The following is a 19384-nucleotide window of genomic DNA, read 5'->3' on the forward strand; positions in this document are numbered from 1 at the left end:
GTAAAGAAACTGTCTTTTAAATCAATCACAACAATGTTCCACCCCTGTGGTAGCATAGTTGGTGCTGGCAGTCCAGGTTGTAAAGCACCCATTGCTTGCATTTGTTCATTGACCTTTCGCAGGTCATGCAACAGTCTCCATTTACCTGATTTCTTAAGTATCACGAAAATTGGAGTGTTCCATGGGCTCACAGATGGTTGAATGGGTCCAGCATCAAGTTGTTCTTGAATCAGATGTTCTGCAATCTGCAGCCTTTGTTCAGTCATTGGCCACTGCTCACCCCAAACAGGGGTTTCAATCAACCAGGTGATTTTCAGGATGGGGGGCTGTCGCAGTCTGCTTATTCTGCCACAGTGGAGGCTTTGGTATTTAGACATACAGCATGACGTCCACTTTACTTTCATGAGTGGGTCGGGCCATGCAACAGACGCAGAGTACCAATATGGTAGACGGTTGCAAAGAGCTTTATTAAGTAAAAAATGCAGTTTATATACTCTGGGGTCTTTTACTACATCAGACAGGATATTGCTACATTTCCTGGGTTAGCAGTTGGAGTGGAAAAGTACTGGCACATGTTAGTAGAGGGTCTACATTCCTTTTAGAGATAGCTTATCTTAAGAGGGGGTTGGGGTATGCTCTTTCCTCTCCGTTACAGCCCGAGATCTTCCGCTCGCCGCCTGTCCCTATCCAACCACCCCTCTCCCCCCCTCTCTCACAAAAGAACGAGGTAGTTATACATATATATATAGATAGATAGATATAGGCACTAAATGAGGTAGAAGGTTAGGATTTAACAAGGGAAAAAGGAGTTTGGAAACCTGAGTAAGTTTTTGCCAGGCAAGTTTGGAAATCTTGTGACTGGCAATTTTAAATTCACAGCATCTCATGTTGGCCTATGAACAGAATGTTAGTCTGATCTAGGCGAGCTTTGACAAATGAGACTATCTTGTTCAGCAGGCATGGTCCGAAGGTAACAGCTAGAAGTAGCATTGCCAATGGGCCTACCAAGGTGGATATTAAAGTGGTTAACCATGGGGATTGGTTAAACCAGGATTCGAACCAGCCTTGCTGAGCTTCCCTATCTTTCTGTCTCTGAGCCAGTCTGTTTCGGAGTTCGGCCATGGAGTCTCTGACGACTCCGGTGTGGTCTGCATAGAAGCAGCATTCCTCTTTCAAGGCAGCACACAGACCTCCCTGCTGCATGAACAGGAGGTCCAGTCCTCGCCTGTTCTGCAGGACCACTTCTGAAAGCGAAGAGACTGACTTCTCCAAGTAGGAAATGGACTTCTCGATCCTCTGCAGGTCCTCATCTATAGTCATTTGTAGCTGAGACAGACCCTGGTGTTGTGTTGCCAGGGCTGAAACACCTGTCGCTGTGCCGGCTGCTCCCAAGCCGAGCAGCATTGCGATGGTTACACCTGTCAGTATCTCTCTTTTGTGGAGCCTGTTGGATTCTTCGAGAAGGCTGTACATTTCTTCGTCTGAGTGGTACAGGACCCTAGGAACAATCAGAACTTGGACACAGAAGTCGTTAGAATCATCAAACTTGGGAAGAAATACACACGGACTTACTCCAGACCTCTGACAAACCCACATTGCAGATGCAGCGGGAATTACCCACTTGTTATTCTTTCTGTTAGGCTTTACAACTCTGGTGCAGACATTCCCTTTTCGCTCAGCTAGGGTTGCATTACCAAAGCATTCGCCTCGGCCTGAGACCTGGCTTAGGGTGATGCCTCTGCGAGGTGTGTCCCATCGGCACTGTTGGGGTGCATCAGCGGCAGAGTAACTGAATGGGGTGTTTAAAGCAACTCCTTCATAGAAAGGGGGTTGGACATCATAACAAAGCCAACAGGAATTGGTTAGGTTAGGGTTAGATTCGTTCAGGGATAGGAAGGTAGCTTCTAACATACGAAGGATTGGATCTGGATCTGACCTGGCTAATTTGTCCATCTGAAAGACTTTTGTATCGCTAGTTGGGATTCTGCTGACACTTGTAGGTGCAACTATGGGGTAGGTCATATTTCTCTTTGTCTGCGTGCTTTTAATTATCTTGTTGGGTCCAACCGCTCGGGGTGCTGAGGGTTGAAGCCTGGTAATTCGCACGTTCACCCACTTTTTTGACCCTTGAAGGACCACTGTCCATGCTTTACCCACCGTCCAGCTAGGATGATTGGGTTGCAAGACTGTCATGTTATAGTATATGCACTTTCGAATTTTTGGGATTTTGTAGTTATACCGATAGGAATTCCCATGTACAGAGAGAGGTGTTTTACAACCTGCGGGTGCCCAGGTGAACTGCAGGAACTTGTCAGGCTCTTGTGGGTCCCACCCAGGCCCTGACGGCCTGGCATCTGTTACTATGGTCTCACAGCCCCAATGTCCACAATACCCCCAGCCGGGGTTGTTACAATAACTTTTTCCTGCGTTTGAAGCTGGGCACCAATAGGATAGGTATGTGTGTGATGAAAATGGAGAATGGGGGTCTACCTTTGGTTGTCCTGGAAACAGATCGGTAATACGGAGCACGAAGGATGGACTGTTTGGTGTGGTGATGTCTCTGAGCACCTTGCCGCTGGTAAGATGTCTCATGACCCACCTGAATGGCTGATGTGGGTAGAAATCTGAGCTGGCTTGTCCTCTGGCGACAAGCCCCAGCAACAAAATCACACAGGCATATCGTTGGTGCTTGGATCTCGCCCGCGCGGGTTTCTCTGGTGCTTTCTGACGGCTTGGTGGTGTGTCTCGTTCCTCTGGGAGAGGCATGTATGCGTTACGTGGTCGCCCCACCAGCATGTCCTGTAAACAGAAACTCACAGTTCTCATTAGTCTCATCCTGCTCACTGTGAGATCAGGTTTGATTGATTTAATAGGACACCACCTGATTTTCCCATCCTTTTTGACAGCTGCATACCCTCGCCCTGTAAGCATTAATCTCCAGCCCCGTTCCCATTCACCCAGCTCATTTTTAATTACAACCTGCGGGCCCTCCTCTAGCGCTCTGGAGGCCCAGTGTTTTTGAATGGGATTATTTGACTTCACTTTCCTCTGGGGAATTGATTCAATGCTATCAATGCGGTTGCCAGTATACGCGCCTGCTCTCCTGAGGGAATGGAATTGGTAAAGCCTTCTGCTTTTGCCAACACCTCTATCTTAGTTTTCAGGGTTTGATTTGCCCGCTCGACTATAGCCTGCCCAGTACTGTTATATGGGATACCTTGCACTAGTGTGATCCCCCATTTGGAGGCGAATTCCTGCACTGGTTTAGAAATAAAATTGGAACCATTATCTGTTTTGATCTGCTTGGGGATACCAAGCCACGCCATGGCTGTCAGCCAGTGCTGGATTGTGGCTTTGGAGTTGGTCTTGGGATGCTGGGTGGCTACGATCGTTCCACTGAACGTGTCCACTGTTACTGCAAGCCATGCTCGAGGCTTCAGCAGCTGACACAAGGTGAAGTCCGACTGCCAGATTTCTGAGGGCTTAAGACCTCTTGGGTTGACTCCACTAGTCCACAGGGGTGTCTTCTGGCAGTGAGGGCAGGTAGCCACTACATGTTTGGCATCCGCTGTTGTGATTCCGCATCTCTTCGCCAGTGCTTTGGGTCCAATGTGGAGGGATTCGTGCAATTGACGGGCCTCCTGCAGCGTCCAGACCCCTTTCGCTGCAGCGTCTGCTTTGTCGTTGCCGATCTGGAAGTAACCTTTGACTGGGTTGTGGCTATTGACGTGAATGATTGATACAGTGCCCTTTCGTGAGGAGAGTGCTTCTTCTAGCATTAGGGCTGCTGCTGATGTTGACACACCTGGTCCTGCCATGGCTAGGCAGAGCCTTGCCACGAATATAGAGTCTGTTACAATGTTAAGGTGCTCCTCTTGGAAGAGTCCACAGGCCAGGGTTACTGCTGTAGCTTCCAGTTGCTGCACTGACAGTGTGGGGTCACATGCTTTGATGCAATGCCACTGCTCTCCTACCTGCCACACTGCTGTCGCAGTAGAAGTAGTGGAGGAAGCGTCTCTGAAGGCTGTTGGTCCTGGCTGTGGTCTGTCCATAACCTTTGGTGGCAAGTCTATGTCGACTATGGTCAGCAGCTGAGTCCAAGGTGGTCTGGTGGAGTAGGAGATTTCTCCTCCAAATCCGATGAGAGCAAGGGCTAGATGCTCCGAGATTGTGGTTGATTCTATGGTCGGTTGCTTGCGAAAAGGAAGGTGGATTCTCGTTGGCTCGGTCCCTAGGTGTTTCAAGGCGAGTTTCCTGCCTTTCATGATGAGGTTAGCGATGCATTCTACTGCTGGGGAAAATGCACGAGCAGGCCTTCCAAGGACCACCCATTGGATCGGTCGGGCCTTTTCAGAAGGTCCTTGGGCCAATGCTCCCACTCCCCCCTTTGGTGTGAAGTGCACGTATAAGTCCAGGGGCATCGCTGGGTTCCATCTGGCAAGTGTGCCAGTGGACATCTGCTGTTCGATGAAGTCGAGGGAGCTCGCTGCTTGCGGTGTCAGCTCCTTGGGTTCCCAGGGGTGCTTTCCTTTCAGGAGGTCATACAGAGGGTCCATGACCTCAGGAGGAATCAGGACGATGTTGCGAAGCCACTGCAGTGATCCTACCAGGCGTTGCACGTCATGGAGCGTCTTGACATCTCGGTGGACTTTCACCTTAGGAGGTGTCACGTAGGAGCTTGTGATTCCCACTCCTAGGAAGGTGACACAGGGTCCTTTCTTGATCTTCGCGCTCGCAATCTCGAAGCCGTTGGCCTGGAGTATCTCTGTGATCCTGGATACCAGATGATCCACTTGGCTCGCTGATGGTGCTGAGACCAGGATGTCGTCCATGTACTGGATGATGGTGGCTGCAGGATAGGAGTGTCGGACTGGCGTCAGCGCTTTGTCCACGGTGATCTGGCAGATGGTTGGGCTGTCGACCATACCTTGAGGTAGCACTTTCCACTGGAAACGCAGGCTGGGCCGCTTGCCATTCGGGAAAACCACGGAAAAGACAAATCGTTCCCTGTCCTCAGGATGCAAAGGTATTGAAAAGAAACAGTCTTTAATGTCCAATACTGCACATGGCTGTCCTTCAGGAATAGCTGAGTTCATGGGTAACAGTGTCTGAACTGGGCCTATGGGTCGGATTGTTTTATTCACTTCCCTCAGGTCGTGGACTAAGCGATAGCCCTCTCCCGACCTTTTGGGAATTGGGAACACAGGCGTGTTCCATGGACTTACTGAGGTTTCTATATGATCCTTTTGCAGTTCCCTCTCAACCAGTTCTAATAAAGCTGCCAGACGAGGCTCGGACAGGGGCCACTGCTCAACCCATACAGGATCTGATGATTTCCAAGTCAATTTGATCGGCAGCAAAGGGTGTAAGGCAGTGGCCCTCATTATAAATTTGTCATCCTGACTCCGAGCATAGCCAGGACATCCCTTCCTATTAAGGGTGGAGAATCCTGCAAAATGTAAGGGTAAATGGCAACTGTTTGTTCTGGTCCCTTTTTTGTGTGGAGTGTTATAGCCACCAATTGGGTGCTTTTCCATGCCCTGGATTGTCCCCCCACCCCATTCACAGGAGGGACTTCTTTAATTTGCCAATGTCTGGGCCAGTGTGATTGAGGAAAAATGGTGCAGTCTGATCCAGTGTCTGCCAAAAACTGAAGCCCTAAAACGTGAGGGTCCTGACTGCTATAGAGTTGACATGTCCCCCACAGCCTCAAGGGCTCCTTCCCTACTTTCATGACCAGGGCCACCCAGGGGTTCCACTCTGGGACGTCCCCTGCTGACCCTGTGACCCTGGAGCAGTTTGTGGTGGTGAATGGTGCATATTTGCTGCTGGTGGTGGTGCATTGTTCTGCCACTGAATGACTGGCGGGGATGAGATACTGACTGGTTCCTGTATATATATGGGGTATGAAGGTCCCCTGCCCCACTGGGTATTGGGAAGGCTGGGCCATCTCGCAGTGGGAGGAGGCTGAGTATGGCCCGCACGCCCCCTCCCCCTTCCGTTTCCCTGGGGCCTGGATCTGCATTCCTTGGCCATGTGTCCCCTTTTTCCACAATTCCAGCAGGTGGGTCTCTGGCACTGTTGGGTCGGGGGTGCTGCCACGGGCCGCTGTGCTGGCTGGGGACAGCTTGCTGCTACATGACCTGCTTGGCCACACCTCAGGCATGCCATGGCATTGGTTATGGTATGAACCGCTGCCTGCATAGGTATTAGGTGTTCTTCTTTTAACACATGTTTGGTCATGTCAGCTAAGCTAGCTCCTGCTGGCAGAGAGCGCAGGATTTCCTTGGTTACAGTATTACACTGTTGTTTTAGGCAGTCTGTCACCACAGGTCCCCTTGCAGCTGCAGGCAGGGTAGATGAATCAATTGCAGCTTGTAAACGATCCACAAAATGTGTAAAGCTTTCACTTTCCCCCTGTTTGATCGTTGACCATGGTGTGAGCTTGTCCACTCCCCGAGAGGCCGCTCTTATTGCCTCTCTAGCTGCTCTAGTTGTTGCTTTCACCTCCTCTGCTGTGAGGTGTGCGGCTTGGTTTTGGGGCGTGACTACATCGTCATGTTTGCCAAGCAGCCTGGAGAGGGTAGAGCCATGGAGAGGCTGTCCCTGCCCTGAGGCTTGAGCTAGGGCAGCTGTGCACAAGTTTGACCACTCCTGCTGAAATACAATCAGCCCTGCCCCATCAAAAAACATATGGGTTATTTGTGAGATATCAAAAGGCAGCATATCATCATTGCTAAAAAGACCATCGATCAGTGTGGACACCAGGGCTGAATTAATTCCCTTTTCCTGCACCGCTTTTACCACAATCTGCACTTCTTTTGTACTCAGCGGGGTGTAGGCGCGTCTTTGGTTCTGTCTGGAACCAGAGACCCTTACCGGGAAGGCATGTTTTGCAGCCGCGGGTTCCCATTCGGCGCAGGCAAGTTTTATTTTCCCCCAATCGGTTAATTTGCACTGAGTTTGTTCCCTTACATTGTTAAAAGCTTTGCTCGGTTTCGCTGTAAACCTTATAAATTCTGTTATCTCCGTTTCCGAATCGGACTCGGAGCTCTCTGTAGAGCTAGTCGCGGAGCTGTAGCTCCCTTCCGTGTCAGAAGTGAACTGGTGATAAGCTTCCGTTTTGCCATGCCGTTTCGTCGGGCTCAGCCCCCGTTCCGCCTTCCGCGGGTGGGTTCGGACGTCCCCTCGGCTTCGGCTCCATTCCGCCTCCCACGCCCGGCCCCCCCCTTCCGCCCGGGGGTGACACCGGCGCCTTTCGCGGGGGTAGTCCCACATCCTCCCCTTGGGCTCGCCCCCTCCCTTACAAGGTGACATTGGGAGAGGACCCTGACCGCGCATCCGCCCCCCCCCGCTCTCCCGCGCATGCGTTGTGTAGATCGGCGGCTCTGGATTTCCGCCGACCCCCCATGCATGCTCAGTCGCGGGGTTTTGCACTTCCGGGTTTCCATCGCCACGTGGCGCCCCGCCCCCGCTCCGGGTCGCCGGCGCCATCTTGGCCACATGGCGGGGGGGGGTAGCAGAGATTGGTCGCCCCATCCCCGCACCGGACCGTCGGCGCCATATTGGCCATATGGCGGGGGGTGTAACTGCGGAGCTGCTATGCCCACCGCAGCGGTGGCTATTTCTTCGGCGTCTCACGCCTGCCGCGCAAGTTCTTCCCAGAAGAGCCGCGCACGCTCCTCCGCCCGCCCGCGCCACGACTCGGTGGCTGGAGAGGCCACGGTTTCGGATCCCGCCGGGGTGCCGCCGCTCCGCACGGGCGGCGCCGCCGCCGGACCTGGCGAAATGTCGCTGCTCGGACCCTGGACGCGGCGGGGAGGAACGATCGGGAAAACCACGGTTTTTTCGGGGGGGTTCGGATCCGAGGACTCCCGCGGGAGGGTCTAGGGTTCCCCCGTGGGCTCCGGGGCTTTTAGGCATGCATTTGGGGAGGGGGTTAACGCGTCCGCTTCTCGCATTTCCCCTGGGGTTTCCGCGGCACTGTAACCCCCCCCTTCTTCTCCCTGGTTTTCCCCGTGGGGTCCCGCACCCCCTCGGTCCCCTTTCCCCGGCTGCTTAGCCGCGAATATGCACGTTTTTGCAGCATTCCAAGTTTCCTGTTCTTCCATTGCTTTCCGCAACACTTTCTCAACTTTTCCCCATGATTTTAAAACTTTTCCGCTGCCGGTGGCTTTTGTATCTTCAGCTAGAGCAATTGTATATCTCTCCCACCCCTCTGAATTTAATATGTCTAAGGGGCGTTTTATAACGCCTAGATCCGATAACCTTGCAATAGCAAGAAATAAATCTCTTTTGTCCCACGCTACTCCCGAGTGGGCTGCAATCTTACATACGACCTTTGCTATGACCTCCATGTCGTTCGCGGGTCCCTGGGGCGTCCCCCCTTTTCCTTCTCCTCTGCAGTAGATCGGACCGGCTGACTCCTGCCCGCTGTGTCTTTTCCAAGCGTAGATCCAGTCCTCCGAGGTATCTTCTTCCTGGGTTTCGGCACCACTTGTCGCAGTCTGCTTATTCTGCCACAGTGGAGGCTTTGGTATTTAGACATACAGCACGACGTCCACTTTACTTTCATGAGTGGGTCGGGCCATGCAACAGACGCAGAGTACCAATATGGTAGACGGTTGCAAAGACCTTTATTAAGTAAAAAATGCAGTTTAAATACTCTGGGGTCTTTTACTACGTCAGACAGGATATTGCTACATTTCCTGGGTTAGCAGTTGGAGTGGAAAAGTACTGGCACATGTTAGTAGAGGGTCTACATTCCTTTTAGAGATAGCTTATCTTAAGAGGGGGTTGGGGTATGTTCTTTCCTCTCCGTTACAGCCCGAGATCTTCCGCTCGTCGCCTGTCCCTATCCAACCACAGGCGGCTGCTCTGCAGTGGCTGTCAGTGAAAATGCTGTTCTGTGTTTAACATTATGCCAAGCTGAGATAACACATCTCTGGCCAACAATCCTTGAAGCTTTGGGTGTAAAGGCATGACATATAAGTGAGTTACAATAACTTGATTGTCCTCTAAAGAGACACTGACAGGGTCTTTGCTGATGGCAGGAATCTTCATTCCGCCCACCCCCACAATGTGGGTGTCTGGAGCTTTTAAAGGCCAAGCAGATGGCCAAAATATTATGTTCACTATAGAAACATCCGAGCCGGTGTCAAGCAGAAACTTTCGGCGAATACGATGGGAGCCACGCTGCAAAAATACATTTCTGATTGGTCAGTCGTTTAAATTCAAGGTAAGAAAAACTTCATAAACAGTCGATTCAAAACCTTTGTCTCCTCTTTGCACTTCATTTGGCTCTCATGGACGCTGGCGATGTGGCAGGAGATTTTTCAAATGCTACAATTTGAGCAATTCTGCTGCCTTTTGGAATTGTCACAGGTGGCTGCAAAGCATATGCTAATATTTGGACTTGTCCTGTTAAGTCTGCATCAATGAGTCCTGGAAGCACGATCACACCTTGTTTGCTTGTGGAGGACCTTCCAAGTAACAAACCACCAATTCAAGAAAGTGTGCTGTACATTGGGCCATAGATATTAGTAGGAATTAAGGTTATTTCTTTTTCTTGTAAGGTAACTTCTTCTGCTGTTAATACATCCACCCCAAGGCTTCCCCAAGTGGCAGGCTTTTTTTTTACCAAGAAGCCATTCTCGAGGTCTTGTATGTCAAGGCATTGATTTATGTCCTTGCACACTGCCTCAGCGCGCTGCGTTTTAAGTTTGCCGAAACACGACAAACTTCTGTGGCATGGGTGTCAGTATTACATTTGTGACACCATACAGTCTTTTGACAGGCCTGTTTGAAATGGCCTGCTTTGCCACACCTGTAGCAAACACTGTTAGCTGGTTTGTTACTGCTATTATTATTATTATTATTATTATTATTATTATTATTATTATTATGTGAAGATTTGTTGCTACGATTAGAGTGATTGCCTTTTCCACCTGACAAAGCAGCTGCAATGATGTGTCCCTGTTTTTGCATGGCAGTCTGGACAGCTGCTGTAAATGCTGCAGTTTGGTTATTTTGTTCTGATCTGGTTGCAACAAGTAACATCTCATCCACTGGACTGCCTTGAGGAAGGGTGGCTAAAATAGTTCTTGTACGTGAATTAGCATTTTCAAAAGCTAGAGAGAAAAAAAGATGTTCTTGTACCTCTGGGGACACATCTGGTGTATCTTTCAAAGCAGCTGAGAGTCTGTCAATAAATTGTTCATAAGGTTCTGTGGCACCCTGATTTATCTTAGAGTAGGGTGCTGGCTTCTTCTTGTCCGGGACTAAAAGCAATGCCTTGTAAGACAGCGATTGAGAGAGCTGGTGAATTTCCACCGGGAAGGTTAACTGAACATTAGTTTGAGTAAGGTCCATGGCCTGTCAACATATCTGTCTGGATCTCATATAATGGATCCCCCACTGTCTGATGTCTGTTGGCTTCTTCAGTTGACAAGCACCTCCATTCTCATTCTAAAATGAGAAATTGTGATGGAGATAACAACAAAGAGGCAATACTAGTAGAATCAGCAGGACACACTACATCTGCCATGAATATATACTGAATAATATTTCTGACTGCTTCTGATCTGATCCCATAATTTCTAACTGCTTTGCTGACTGAAGCACCTTCCACTCATGAGGTTCCCAAGTAGCATTCCCATTACTGATGATAACAGGACAGGACAGAGCACCAGCAGTTTCCCAATCTCCATTTGACATTTTTACTGACTGTAGCCCAGCATTTCTCAATGGTATTACTTGGCATAGCTGGTAGCGACACCTGCTCGGCAAAAGGGAAAATTGTCGGTGCAGGAGGAGCTGTCGGCACGGTTGGGGGAGGGTTGTGCTCCCTCTGTGACCAATGCTGTGCTTGCCTTCCCAGTTGATCCTGTTGGGTGGATAACTCAGCAAGCTTAGCTATGATTTGCTGTAAGTCCTTCGCACGCTGTGATGTTTTGTGGGATTGCTGCTTGCTGTGAAGGTTACATTTGAGTCCCTTTTCCTCTGATATTTTGGAGTGTGAGTCTGAATCATGAGGAAGAGGACACTGTGCAGCTGTTGCGGAGGACTGTGTGTGAGTTGCTGGCCATGGCGCTGCTTCTCCTGCTGCCGCCACCATGGGAGACAGGGCCATCCCTCTTCCCGCGCACCCCACTGCTCCCTGGGTTTCAGGGGAGGAAACAGGCTGTGACGCCACACTTCGGTCTCCACCTCTAATTCCGCCCCCCTGTCTTGTCTCAGGTGCCAGCCCCTTTTCGCCCACAGCTCCACCTGCCTTCTCATCTTCCACCACACCCCCAGACTCTGGCAGCCGCGCCACTTCCTGATCGGTCTTAGTTTGTTTCAGAGAGGACGGGGGAACTTCCGGTTCCTGAACATGATGGATTACATCCTGCAACATGGGGCTTGCTGGAGCCCGTGCCCCCTTCATAGGATGAGTGTTGTAAACACAGAAAAATCTTGTGATTTCTGAGGATTTCTGCACCTCCGTGCTTTTGGTCTCTGCACCGATTTTGGAGGATTTTTGTGCCTCAGCACTGTCGTCCCCTGCCCCCTCCAGAGCTCGAATTGCGGCTTCCTCAGCCTTTATCTCAGCTGAAAGCGTTTGCAAGGTCACTAAAGTCTTTTTCCACACCACTCCCAATTCTTGAGCGGACTTTCCTTCCTTCCCACCTCCAATAGCACAATCCCGTAGCATTTCTCCTATCTCTCGCCACACCGTCTCACTAAAGACGAGTGATGGTCTGGTCAGCTTCCCTCGCTTCCTGGCCCATAGTGCTAATTGTTCTAAATCAGATTCTTTCAGTTTTTCACCTCTCTTAGAGATAATATTCAAGAGGAGCCGTGTCGCTGCTTGCAAATCTCTATCCACAACTTTTTCCTGTTCTGTTACCTTGTTTCACCACCACAGCATACGTAGCTTACCTCACCACCACGGCGTGTAGCTGCAGCTTCACTTTTCAAACTGAGCGAACACCTTCCGACCTCCCAGCTCCCACTCTTGCCTCCCCTGCCGAGTCCAACCCCTCGCCGAGCTCGGTCCAGAAACAAAGACGGAGTCTTCCCGCGTACAGGCGATACAATCCTGTGTCTGGGTACTTATCTTTCCCGCGTTAAGCTGACTTAATTGCCCGTGTCCAGCGTGTTCCGGCAATTCTTATTCTGCATCAAAGAGTCGGCCCGCGTCCAGGCACTCACTTGCCTGCGTCCAGGCACTTCCCGCATTGAAGCGTAGGGTCCCTGTGCTCAGGCACCACTGTGTTGCAAGGGACTCTTAATTATTCAAAGGTCGGACAGAGAAAAAGACACGTCTAACCAATCCGGCTACCATATCGTTCTCCCCTTTATTGTTTACCGACAGCGAATTATATAGATTCACAACACAGTTTACAATTACAGGTCATACAAAGAATGCAAACAAGCCTTATTTCTCTTGGTCTTAAGGTGGTTAAATTGTCAGTGCTACAATTCTACATTTAGAAACCCATTATTCCCCTGGGACACCTTAATGTGAAATGTGAATTTTTGCTGTGCCATAACTGTGAATTTTTGCTGCTCCATCGAGGCCTGCAGGCCCCGTGAACCCCAGAGGCCCATAGGCCCTGCAGGCCAAAGGGCCCAGTCTGGGATTGGTCAACCTTCACTCCAAGTATAAATCATGTCCTTGCTCTCTAAGGAATTCCACAACACTAACTGGCCTAAATTCTTTATTTTGTGGCTAACTGGCTTTAAATTTGCCAATTTTTCATTAGTACTAATCTATCTCTGAAACTACCACTTGGTGAAGTTTTTTTCCCTTTTTTTTTTTTTTTTTTTTTTTGTTTATTCAGCATTAGGCAACTAGTTAACTATATAGTAGCGATTACATTGTATAGAAAGTTATTTATATCAGTGTATATAGGTATAAAAAGCTATGATTCAAGTTATATAAATATCAAAAGTAATGATTCAAATTTGTCCTGGTTTAGGGCAAATTTTGAAGGAAACCTCCAAATGGGGTCCCTCTAGAAAGCAAATTCAAGTGGCTCCTCCCCCAACTGGTTTGGGAAAAGATTTCCTTGGAGAAAAGTGGAAAAAACTGTTTTTTTAACAAGCAAAGTGTCCCCAAGCATTTAAAAAAAAAAATAAAAAAAAAATTAAGCAATAAAACCTCTCGCTTTTCTGAAGAGATGGCAAATTCAGAAAGTCCTTTTTGTGGGGTGTAGCTTGGCTCACTCTGTCTATTATCAGTCTCTCCTGCGCTGGAAAATGCTGTCCTGGGCCCTGGTGGGCCACAGGCGTGAGCTCCTGGTGTTTTTCTGGGTTTTTCAGTCCAGAGCAGGTTTGAACAGTTCCAAGAAAAAGAAAAACCACGGTCCAGGGAACTTCTCTTCTTCATCTAGCTAAAAAACTAACTAAAAGCAAAGGAGAGCTCTCTCCTGCATGTCCGTGCTGCAGACAACGCAGTCCGTGAGAAGGATGCGGGGGAGCAAGTGCAAGTTCTGAAAACAAACTGCGTGCTTCCTCTCTTCTCCCCTTTCGCTCTTGGAACCAGTCTTAAAGGTGCAGCACTTAATATCCAGCATAAACAGAACAGACAATTGGGGATACAAGCATCATAAAGCCACTCTAAGAAATTTCACCTCTGTCCTGGTTTAGGGCAAATTTGGGAGGAAATATCTGAATGGGGTTCCACTGGAGAGCAAACCCAAATGGCCCCTCCCCTCAGCTGGTCTGGGAAAAGAACTTCCTCAGAGAAAAGTGGAAAAAACTATTCAATTAACAAATAAAATGCCCACAAGCATAAGGAATTCATAATATGAAACAATAAAACCTCACTCGACTCCGAAGAGAGATGGCAAAACTGAGAGAAGTGTTTCCTGAGAGTTAGCTCAGCTCTCTTAGTCTCTTATCAGTCCCAGTCCCTTCAGCACTGGAAAATGCCGAGGTCCAGGCCCAGTGGGCCACAGGCGTGAGATCCCAGTCCTCCTCTGGGTTTTTCAGTCCAGAGCAGATTTAAACAGTCCCAAGAAAAAGGAAAAAAAAAATTCCTGGAAGCTTCTTTGCTTCAGCTATCTAAACTAATTAAAAGGGAAAAAAAAAAACAAAACTCTTTCTGGCCACTGACCGTGCATCTGACAAACACACCATCCCGAGGAAGAAGAAAAATGCAGAGGAGTGAACACTGTTTTTCAAAACGAACTGTGCACTTCTTTCCCTGCTTTACTCTCAGAACCAGTCTTAAAGGTACAGGACACAACATACAGCACACACAGAACAAATGATTGGGGATACAAGCATCATAGTCACCCTAGTAAAACCCCTTATCCCAAGATCGTCAGCTTAATACCAAAACTAATATATATTCTAACTCTACACACACATACATTTTTATATACATATATATATAAATATACATATATACAGTATGCAGCTATATACAGTGTCATTGACATTCAGTAGTGATATATACAAATGGTTATCACCCAACAATCAGATCTCCCTGAAGTACACACTATGTTGTTCGATCATTCTGCATTATCCACCATGTGCAACCTGGTCCCTGAGCAAAGACAACCCCACAAATGGGTTTGTCTGTACTCGAGGCAGAATTGATCCAAACTGTTTTCCCTAACAAACCTCTCATATGTACTACTGGGACTTTGTCTACTGTATGCAGGGCCTGAGATTGTTGGGCAGAACCTGCTCGGTTGGTGGAACCTCGGGTGTTAACTAACCAGGCGGCCTTTGCTAGATGCTGCTCCCAATTTATAAAAGATCTCCCACCCAATGCTTTCAAGGTGATTTTTAACAGTCCATTTTACCTCTCCACTTTGCCTGCAGCTGGTGCATGTTAAGGGATATGGGACACCCAGTCATGGCCATGTTCCCTTGCCCAGATGTTGATAAGGCTGTTCTTGAAATGAGTCCTGTTGTCTGACTCAATCCTCTCAGGGGTACCATGCCTCCAAAGGACTTGCTATTCTAGGCTTAGGATGGTGTTACAGGCCATAGCGTGAGGCACAGGGTAGGTTTCCAACCATCCTGTGGTGGCTTCTACCATTGTGAGTACATAGCACTTACCCTGGCGTGTCTGGGGCAGTGGAATATAATCAATCTGCCAGGCCTCTCCATACTTATATTTGGCCCACCACCCACCATACCATAGGGGCTTCACTCACTTGGCCTGCTTGATCGCAGCACACGTCTCACAGTCATGGATAACCTGAGAAATACTGTCCATGATGAGATCCACCCACTTATAGGTAGTGTCTGCAGGGGAGAAAATGGGCCACTGAATAAATGAGTCATTATGATTCCAACAGAAGCCCTTTATTGTTTACATTACATGGCAGATATAGATTTTAGATCTACTGTCCACATGGGCATGCATCTCTGGGTTGGCTAAGCTACTTGTTCATAAGGCAGGCACACATCCTTCAGGTCATCCAATCGGTCAAGCGTCCATCATCACAATGTGTGTCTTCTATCTAAGTTTTGTGGTTTTTTGTGGACGGTTTCTCAGGCTCTTTGTCCTTATTTTAGACCTGTTGTTCCAGTAGCCTTGACGAATTCCCGAGAACCCTGAAAAACAAGACTGCGGGTGGCTTCTTACCTACAAACACTTTGGCCGGTACAGTAAATGGCCTAAGTTATTCAGATACATTGCTACAATTCCCCCTTCTTTTTTCTTGCTGAGAGCTCTAATAACAAAACTGCAGGTGGTTTGATAAGATTACTCACAAACAGTTTGGCTGGTGCATCAGAATGGCCTGTTATACAAATACATTGCTACAATTCCCCCTTTTTTCTTGCACCAGCCAAACCCTCCCCACTGCATTCTCCACCAAGCGAGCCACCAACTCCACAGTGCATGAAATAATACAATGCAACAAAACAATGACTACTAGTAGCAACAAAGCTCCCTCCATAACATCCTTCAACCATCCAGTGATTTCCCACCCCTCAAACCATTCATCCAAGCCCCAGTCATCAACAGTCAACTTCTTCATGTTATCTTGTAGTTGCTTAATTTTCCTGTGAATGGATGCAGAATGGTCAGAGAGGTTCATGCAACACATTCCTTCAAAATTTTCACACACGTGCCTGTGAGCTAATAGCAAAACTCTATAACAGTTCTATTTTGCAGTGTGCTGTGTCTAATACTATCTACATTAGTGAGCATCCCACCAAAAACAGCTGAAGTTATATTCAGCTGCTCAGCTGTCCACCATCCCAACCCACCAAGTGTAGTCAAAGATTGAGCAGCAACAACACCTGGAGTAACGATCGATGCCACCATTCGTGCTGGAGCACCCAAAGACTTTGTGATGGCCACAATCAGGTCCTAAGCCTGTGATCGCTCCTTTAGTTCTCTTGCCATGTCCCGCTCTCCAAATTGTCCAATCCAGCAACTCACTACTGTTAGGAGCAAACATAGCCACCCAAGCAATGTGGTCCACCAAATGCACCACTCGGGATTGCGGGCCATGCCCATCTCCACAGACCAAAAGGAATAACTGGTGGAAGCATTCCTGTCGCGGTCGGCAGGAGAAATGCCACAATCGATACGATTGAATAGCAAGACTCCATTTATTTAGAAGCGTTTACAGAATTTATAGCACACCTAATAAGCTCGTGCATAAAACTAAAAGTAAGTATACTATTGGTTAAATGAAGAAGCGCAAATCTGACTCCCACCTCTGCATTCCTATGGCTTCTGCTACACATTTGATATTGTCCAGAAGCACCCTCAAGGACACAGTCTCTGACTATAAAGATAAGGGTTGAGCAGCATCCTGTTGCTATCTAGCTGCAGATTGTTTATGTGACCTCTCTCAGCTAGCCATCTCCTACATATCGCCTGTTTTTCTGTTGGGCAAGCATAGCATGGTTAAATGATTGGCTGGCAATTTTCATAAGCATATTTTGCAAGCATGACACCAAGAAAGGCAGTACAAGTAATATAAAGCAAATTATAAGCAAAATGACTAATCTCATCTGTAATATCTCCTTCATTCAACCGGTTATTCCCCATTGATCAAATTTTATTCCAAAAAACCTCATTATTTTGTTTCAAAAGCTGCACACGATGTTGTAGGTCCTGCAGCTTCTGGTGAATGGATTCCGATTGGGTTAGCTATCAAAGGAATTGTAATAATAACACATATAAAGTTGGATGATTGTCAATTACCAAAATATTATCTCATTGTCCCAGATTCTGCAACAGCTGAAAAACTCCTTTTCAGGGAGGGCTTAGGTAACCTCCTCGAGTAAGGCTCCCCAAGTTTATCACAAAAGTCTGTTCAGCTGTCATATATATTACATCAAATTGTCAAGTCAAAGTGACTTGTATTTAGTTTTTGTTGTGCAGAAAACATCTGGGTTTGCTGATGAAAAAGTCTCCTCTAGTTAAAGTCAAAGTGTGGCCAGGACTTTGGCTTTATCTTAGAGTTATATTTCTTTAAACATTTTTAAAATAAAGCTTTTAACAAAAGCAATAACAAAATACTCAATCAATTAACAAGACATGTCTTTCAAATACCTATCTTAAACCTGATTTAACTTACTTAACTTACTTATTTATTTTAACTTACTTAACTTACTTCTTATTTTAAAACACAAAAACCTTACAAATAACTATAAATCTATTATTACTTAAACTTTAAAAAATCTCAATTCCAGGTTATATTTATCAAAGCCTAAACTTCTATTATTACTTAAATTTTAAAAACCTTGATCTTAAGTTATACCTATCAAAGCTTAAACTTAAAATAAATTTTATTATTACTTAAACTTCATAAATCTTAAATGTAACTTATACTTAACAAGCCTTAAAGCTAAAAACTTAAAAACCTTAAACCTTAAACCTAAAAGCCTTAAACCTAAAACAAACCACATAAAAATAATTTTTTAATACTAATAAAATAATAAAACAGAATCTAACTTGGATTTAAGTACATCAAATTATTACAATTAAAAATTTCATTTTTTATTTCAACAAAAATAAATTATTACTGCATTTTCTTTTGTGTACTTTGCTTGTGATCATGGCACCTGCTCTGCAAGCATTTAGTGGTTTTCACATTTCTCCCTCTCCTTCATGAGGAGTGGGGGCTCAAGTTTTGTGGTGCTGTGCTGAAGCTGAAGAGCTGGAATTCTTCCATTCCTCGCTGATCATGGTGGGGGGGGGACACCATCCGCTGTCGCCTCTCTCACCGTCTCTGTCCCCCACTTTTGTTGCGGTGCTGTGCTGTGATTGAGGGGGTTGCGCCGCTGCCTCGCTTGTTGCCGCCACCTCTCTCCGGTCTCCTGTGTCGTCCCCGATGGCAGCCCCCCTTGTCGCTCTCAGCTCCGCCTGACCTCTCGTGTTTCACCACGCCCTCAGGGTCTGGTGGCTGTGCCACTTCCTGATCGGTCAGTTCGCTCTCGGAGCTGGCGAGTGAACTTCCACTCCTGGAGCCACACGGTCCAGCAGAGCAGCAGGCATTGTGCTTTTCTCGGGACAGGGGTTACCAACACTGAAAAAGTTCGCAAAACTTGGAGGACTTTTGCATCTCTTTGCGTCATTCCTCATCCCGTTAAAAGCCTGAATGGTGATCTCAGCAGTCAGGCAGTCTCGGCAGCCTTTGTTTTCGGCCAAGAAAGTCCCCAGGTAATTAAACTTTTTTCCCAAACCACACTGAACTCCCGAGCCCTTTTTCTGTCTTTTTCGCCTACAAATGATACAGTCCCACAGTATTTCTCCTATTTTCTCCACTCTGTCTCACTAAACATGAGTGATGATCTGGCTACATTTTTTTGTTTTGTTTTGGTTTGGTTTTTTTTGTTTTGTTAGCCCATAGTGCTAGTCATTGTCTTTAATTGTTTCACCTCTTAGAGAGAATTTTTGAGATGAGCTATGTAGCTGCCTGAAACTTTTTATCTTTATCTTTTCCCTTCTGTTTCTTTGTTTCACAAGTTCAGCTTACTGCAGCCGTCTTCTCCACTCAATGTAGACCCCCGCGGCCCCACTTTTCAAACTGGGCGGTCCCGCCTCTAGCCTCTAAACTCTCTGCTGTCCTTGTATCAGCACACGGCGGATGGACGTCCTGGGCTTTCCGTACCTTATCACCAAACTTGCGCCACTCACTTAGCTCATGGATTGTATGGGGATTCAGAAAGAACCCCTGTGCATCTCCGTAGGTTAGCAGCCCTGGGAACTCCTTACGGAGATCTATGTCCTTAATCTCAAGCTTTTCTAAAAAGCAAGAGAATAAATCATGTGCTGCTTGCCTCTCCATCCTTCTCGTCAGCGCTGTTGCAGCTTTGCAAGGTCTTCGGCAGCACTTAACAACCGGACCCTCCGCTGAGGTCGTCTGGGGCGTGACACCTTGATGCTTTTCGCCCTCCTCGCTGCTAAAAGGAC

At 47.5% G+C, this 19384-nt stretch overlaps 1 protein-coding gene and 1 pseudogene across 2 annotated transcripts in view; both read left to right on the forward strand.

The window, feature by feature from the left end:
- LOC136373268 (E3 ubiquitin-protein ligase KCMF1-like) overlaps positions 1-19384 on the forward strand; it is a 124462-nt gene that overhangs the window by 66102 nt on the left and 38976 nt on the right. The window lies entirely within an intron of this gene.
- Positions 6081-19384, forward strand: part of LOC136373271 (ras-related protein Rab-7a pseudogene) — a 47964-nt pseudogene continuing 34660 nt past the window's right edge.

Source organism: Sylvia atricapilla, chromosome W (genome assembly GCF_009819655.1).
Source record: "Sylvia atricapilla isolate bSylAtr1 chromosome W, bSylAtr1.pri, whole genome shotgun sequence".
NCBI lineage: Eukaryota > Metazoa > Chordata > Aves > Passeriformes > Sylviidae > Sylvia > Sylvia atricapilla.